The following is a 6,098-nucleotide window of genomic DNA, read 5'->3' as shown; positions in this document are numbered from 1 at the left end:
CGCCTTAGGCACCAACGGAAACACACACGCATAACCCTCACACTAGTTTGGCTTACTTCCACGCTAGGTGCCTCAGAGCTACTGCACATGCAATCGGAAATCTGGACTGCGTGTGCATGGACATGTGTGTGCACGCAGCAGCCAGAAGGAGAGTTAACACGTGTGCAAATACTTCTCGGAGATGCCACACCTGCCTCCTGCCCACAAGTGCCCAGTGGGCAAGAGGATCTGTAAGATGCAGAATAAGTCACAAAAGACCTAGAGAGAAAGAGATCATAGGAAATATGCACCCCTCTGGCCAGCAGTGCCCATGCTAAGTACATGAACTCTAAGCGTGCCCCGGAGGCTCCGAGGTCCTGTGCCCACCAGCAGCAACTGGTGCCGGACATGGCTTGGAGGCACCGGATGTGGTTCTGGCACCGGCATCTAGTGTGTGTGTTAAAACCAGTATGAAGAGAGAACAGGCTGGGAGACAAAGGCCTCTCCCAAAGCGCTGTTTGAGGGCTCTGGGACTCCCTAACCGGTTTAAAGTGTTAGGAAGACATCACCCAGCCCCAGCCGCCGCCCCCCCCCCCCCCCCCCGCCCGCCTCGCCTCTGCCTTGCTGTGGCCAACGCTGCAGTGAAATGAACTGGAAACACAGCAGAACACAGGCTCTCCCTGGCTCTGGGAACACCGCTTGCCTCCGCCCCCAAAAGGAGCTCTATTGGCTCCAGAGCCACAGATCTCACGCAGGAAGGGTTAACAGGACGACTAGTCAAGACACTTTTGCTGCCCACCCTGGGGTGGGGACTAAGGCTGTCAAGAGTGGAACTGCCACTCATCCGCGCCTTGCCACCGTGGGTGCGCTTTCCTTCAGACCCAGGGGCTTCGGAGAACGAGGAGGGGCCATCGAGAGAATGGAAGCTGGGCCACTCGAATTCCTTCCCAAAAGCAAGCGCCCTGGGTCCTGCGGGAAATCAGGGTGCTCTCGGGCAGCCGACCTCCACCCACGGCTCCGCGCCCGGGATCCGGTGGGGGGGTGGGGGGGACGCCGGCGCTCACCCGCTCGAGCTCCGGGGATCGATCTTGCTCTCACTCGCCCCCAGTCCAAGCCACCCCCACGGAGACTTGGAAGCGACTTCAGCAAACTTAGGGAAGCAACTTTTCCCGGGGAGCCAGACGGCAGAGAGAAGAGGAGCCGGGTCAGGGAAGAGGGAAAGCGAAAGAGACCCGGCCGAAAGACGAGAGTCGGGGCAGGCTGGACGCCTGGGCGAGAGCGCGAGGAGGCGGACCCGCCCCGCGGCGCAGGGGCAGCACAAAAGCCCGACAGCGAGTTGTGGAAGGAAAAGCGAGAAGGGAGCTGCCGGCCCTCCCTCCCCGACCCGGGGCCGTGACCCCCGGCAGCGACGGGCAGGGTGCCGGGCCGGGGCGCGTTGCGAGCGTCCCGGGGAGCGGGCGGGTGAATCGCCGCACCGCGCGTCTGTGCGTTCCGGTGGGTCCGCGGGCCGGCGAGATGGTGCGCATTTCGAGCGCGTGCGGGAGCGTTCGAGGGGCTGTGCGAGCGAGCTGCCGGCGCGCCAGGTTGGGAAACGCATCCCGAACGCATCAGGTGCAGAGCCGGGGCACCCACCGAGCGCGGCCCGGAGCGCACAGCGAGCTCCCGCGCCACGGCCGGTCCCGCCGAGAGCCGAGGAGGGCCCGGAGCCCGGGAGACCCTCCGGAGCTCCGCCACGGCCGCCCTTCCCCCCAAAACGGGTGGGGGGTCAAGTCCAATCAGGAAAAAAAGAGCCCACCACGTTTTTCAAAGAGAAAGCAAACCCAAGTGAATCCGAGTCCTGCTCCCCTCCGCCCCCAGATCCTCACTCCTCGGATCCTCGGATTCTGGCTTCCCCGCCGGCCGGCGAATAAACACAAATAAACCACAACCCTATCGCGCCCGCGCACCGGTCCGCATACATATGAGCACCCACCGACTCCCGGCTCCTCCTCCGGCCCCTGGTGGTACAAAGCCTCCGGTTCCCCGACCCTCCGCTCGCGCCTGCAGCCCCCGCACACCGCTCTGCCCCCCACCTCTCACCCCGACCGTGCCCTAGAGCGGAAGGCTTGGGGAGGCAGCTGCGCCCAAGCTGACAGCCGGGGCTCCCCTTCTAGCCGACCCCAACCGGCGGTGGCGACGGCTGCCGCAGCAGGAAGGGAACACGCCGAATAAAATAAGGCACAAGCCCGGCGGCCGAGTGGCCGAAGGGAGCGCGCCCCTCGGACCTCTCCAGCCCCCCGGCGCCCCGGCGCGCGCCTGCGGCTGAGCGGTGCGCCCCTCCCCGGCCCCCTACTCACCGCTGCCGAGCCGGGCGCTGGGGGTGGGTGTGCGTGCCTCTTGGGGGTGTGTGCCTGTGTCGGGGAGGGGTGTTGGCTGGGAACTGTTGCTCTCGGTATCACGGCGGCAGCGGCGGCATCGCCCGGCAGTTCGCAGTACCCGCTCTCATCGCCCTCAACTCCTCTCTGCTGCGAGGTTAGCAAATCACCACCGGCTGCGGCGCCTCCGCCGCGTCCCACGTCAACGCCGAGCCCCCTCCCCTGCGAGGCCCCGGCGCCTCTCCATCTTTAGTGCTGGCGGCCGAGCCCGGCTCGCTGCCCACAGCTGCCCCCCTTCCTCCCCCCCTCCCGCGCCGTCCCCAGGCTCAGCCCGCCCACCCCCACCCCCGTACTGGCCGAGCCCGCGCGCGCTCCCCACCCCACCCCTCCCCTCCGCCGCCTCCCCTCCCCTCCCCTCCCTTCCCCGCGCGCCGCGCTCCGGGCTTCGCCTGACATCTAGCTGCTGCTGGGGCGCCGGCGGCCGCCGCTCACCCGCCCAGCGGAGGGGAAAGGAGAAGGAGCTCGCGGAGAGCGGGGCCAGGGACTCGGAACCCTCAGTGGGGGCAATGGAGGTGAGGGGCGAGGAGCAGCCCCTACCTTCAACCCCAGGTTTTTTATTTCCTTTGGACACGGGTTTTCTTTTTCCCTGCTGCCCCGGGCGCGGAGTTTCGTCCCCGGCTCCAGTGTTTGCCCCGATTCTGTGTGTGTCATCTCGCCTTTCACTTTTCTCCGGGCTCGGGGCTGCATCCCCTGTACCCCGACATCGGTTGCAGAAGGTCCCTTTCTTAGCCCAAGCCCAGGCCTTCTAATGCCTCCAGGTGTTGGGCATCCGGATTGCGAGAAGTCTCCAGGGGCGCGCATTTCGCAGGCCCTGGGGAGCCTAGTGCCAGAGGATCCGCGGGGATGAGTCGTCGAAGGGAGATCCCTTCCTCATTTTAGCTGTGGGGATCCCCGGAGGCGAGGTCGAGAGAGGAACTTTTATTCCTCTCAGTCTGGAGCATCCCCTGGGCTTTGACACCACACACACACCCCCCGCCCCCCCTCCCCCACCCCGGCCAGGGAACCTGGTTGGAGACAGTTTCTGAGAACCTCGTCCTGCTCAGCGCAAAGCCTTCAGGGAGCGAGTGAACGCTTGAAAAAGCTCCAGAGCCCCCCAAAGAGCCTCCTTTTCTCCGCTGGCCGCTCCTCTGTAGAGAGTGGAGCTGAGATCACTAACCTCGGGGTAGAGTAACCAGAAGAAACCTACCCTTCCGCTGGCGGCGGAGAGTCCCCTTCTCCCCCCTTTCCCCGGAGCTTAGCGAAGGTAGGGGGGCCAGAGGTAGGAAGCTCTCTGATGAGCACCGGCCTTGGCGGCTGGCTAAGGTCCGGGATCGCTGGGGTGAGGTCGGTGGTGGAGAGCGCCCTCCCTGGGTCTCTGGACAGTCAGCCCGGGAAGTCCTACAGTCTTAGCATCGCAGGGCTGTTCAGTCAGGGAGACCTGAGTCCCCACACTCTGTCCCTGACACACTGGCGGGTCAAAGGTTTGCACAGGACTCACATACAATCACATTCCGATGCTTGTCTCCAGTGCTGCCCCAGACCTAGAGTCAGGCCCCAAGAACTGTAGGGTCATGGAAGGTGGCAGACACCAACTAGATGCAAAAATCTGCCTCTGGGCCACTGAAGGCCGCAGTGCAAAGTGCTCAGGCTCCGAAGAACGGCTAAGGGGGAACAGTCCCAAGGACAGGCAATTCCGTCCTCGTAAGCATGCTCCGGTCTCCTAGCAGGGAAAAAGGGCTCAGCCCTGCAGGAGTCAGAGGAGAGGAGAAGAGAGCAGAGAAACACACTTGGAAGGGAAGCAAGTCAATTACCCTCGGATTGTCCTGAATACAACAGCACCTAACCGATCCCCAGAAAAGCCTGGTCCCTAGGTATTCATTTTGATTAACAATAAAGAGCGATCCCGGTTATGGGCTGTTTTTCTAGCTAAGGTCTACACTATCTGCAAGAGGAAAAGCATTTAAAGGAAGTTCAGAAAGCACTGGTCTGCAAGGAGAGCATGAGGAGAGGGATGTAAGAAGAGAAGAAAGACCTTCCTAGTGCCTCACCAGGGAAGGAGAAGGAACGATCTTTGAACTTGTTGAGCCTCTGCCCAGAGACGGTGCCTAAGGAAGGTTGCCGCCTTGCCATCCACATCCACCTACCAGCCCCTCCTAAGTGCAGTGGCAGGAGAAGCACACAGTTAACCCTTGATCCTAATCTCCTATTAATCCTCAAATCAGAGAAAGAGAGAAGCCTTGGAAACAATGGGAGAGCAAGAACAATCCCTCCATGGCCCTAGACTCCCCCCACCCACTCCATGCCATATTCACTCGATGTGAAAATCTCCCCTGCTTCATAAACTCTGCCCATTAAAAAAGCCCAGCCCTTGTTAGTAAGTGTTAAAGAGAGATTAATGCCTGAATTTAAGAGGTGGAGAAGGTAACAAAAAGGAGGAAGGCAGGCGAGGCTGTGGGCTGAGAGCCAGAATTGGGCTCCAAGCATTTCCACTTAGCGCTGAAGGCGGGCTGCACAGCAGTTTGATAAGGTTTATTGGGCCCAGATAAAGCAGCAGCAGCTCCCCCACCAAAACTGGCACCGTTTATAGCCAGAGCTATGTCCTTGGGTCCCCTGAAGGCTGATGAGAATCCCCAGTTCAGAGATTTCATATGGCGGCACCTAAAGACAAGCAGGATGGAAAATTACAGGAGAAAACGCTCTCTCTCTGATTTCATGTATTTGTAGTTTGTTGTTTTGTTTTGTTTTTTTACTTGAAGGATATGGTAAGGGAAACTGGGACATCAGTTCAGACAGGTCTAAAAATAGGAGAGACCTCAGTCTTACCAGATCATGCTAAAGACGGGAATAGATGAATTGACCTTTGAATAGAATTCCACGGTAAATCTTCTTATTCCCTCATCTCCTCCTTTATTCACATCCTTTCCACGGGTAGCAGCCTTTCAGAGTTTGTGGAGGAGGGGGCTATGTCAGGTCTAAGGGATCTTACAGGCAGGAGACAGTGGGAATAAGAACTCATTCTGAGCACTGACCATGAGTCTCAACACATTACCTATCTTGTGTTATTTAATCCTTGTTACAACCCAGTCAGGCAGATGCTATCATTTCCCCCATTTCTCAGATGAGAAAACTGAGAGGTTAAGCGCCTTACCCAAGGCCGCAGAGCTGAGGCTTTAAATCAGACCATTCGGGCTGCAGAGCTCATGATCTTCACTTCTAGATGGGACAGCCTCTAGCAAGATAGAACAAGGAAAACAAGGGCTTTTGATTTTCCTCCTCCTCTTACTCCACTGAGGGGGAGAGCTACCAGCAGCCAGGCAAGCTGAGGACCAAGCCGGTCCCCACTGAATGGGGCCACCAGGTAAACAGGCTTAGGTCACCTTCCCTCCTTCTTCAAAATCACAGGCACAAGTTGAGGAGGGAGTTTTGAATTACAATAAAACTTCAACCAAACAGATGCCCAGGAAGAAGGCTGCAGTGGTGTTTTGAGTATTCTGTATTCTGATTGAGTGTTAATGAAATGTTGCAACTCATTTTGTTCCGACTCCTCAGCTGGAAAATAGTTGTAAAATTTTAAGGTAGACTTTCCTATCATGATAAATAAATCAAGGACTCCTACCTCTGGGGGAGAAGCAGCTACTTTGCATACTAAAACCTTGAGATGAGTCGGGAATAAAGCCTTTTCACAGAGGGATGCAGACAGTGAAGCCCCTGAATGGAAAAAGTCTC

General features: G+C 58.8%; 1 protein-coding gene across 4 annotated transcripts in view; it reads right to left on the bottom strand.

The window, feature by feature from the left end:
* ZBTB16 (zinc finger and BTB domain containing 16) overlaps positions 1–3,601 on the bottom strand; it is a 184,376-nt gene extending 180,775 nt beyond the window's left edge. Inside the window, exon 1 of one of the 4 annotated variants that reach the window (XM_032427947.1) lies at positions 3,580–3,601. The gene's annotated coding sequence lies outside the window, so the exon portion shown is untranslated. Of the gene's footprint in view, positions 1–56; positions 496–1,951; positions 2,166–2,315; positions 2,641–3,579 lie in introns of those variants that run through there. The other 3 variants (XM_032427943.1, XM_032427944.1, XM_032427945.1) reach the window with 3 other exon arrangements.
* Between the last annotated feature and the right edge of the window lie 2,497 nt (positions 3,602–6,098).

Source organism: Phoca vitulina, unplaced genomic scaffold (genome assembly GCF_004348235.1).
Source record: "Phoca vitulina isolate PV1807 unplaced genomic scaffold, GSC_HSeal_1.0 scaffold38, whole genome shotgun sequence".
Taxonomy (NCBI): Eukaryota; Metazoa; Chordata; class Mammalia; order Carnivora; family Phocidae; genus Phoca; species Phoca vitulina.
The sequence above is the reverse complement of the archived record's forward strand: the minus strand, read 5'-3'. Positions and strand labels throughout refer to the sequence as shown.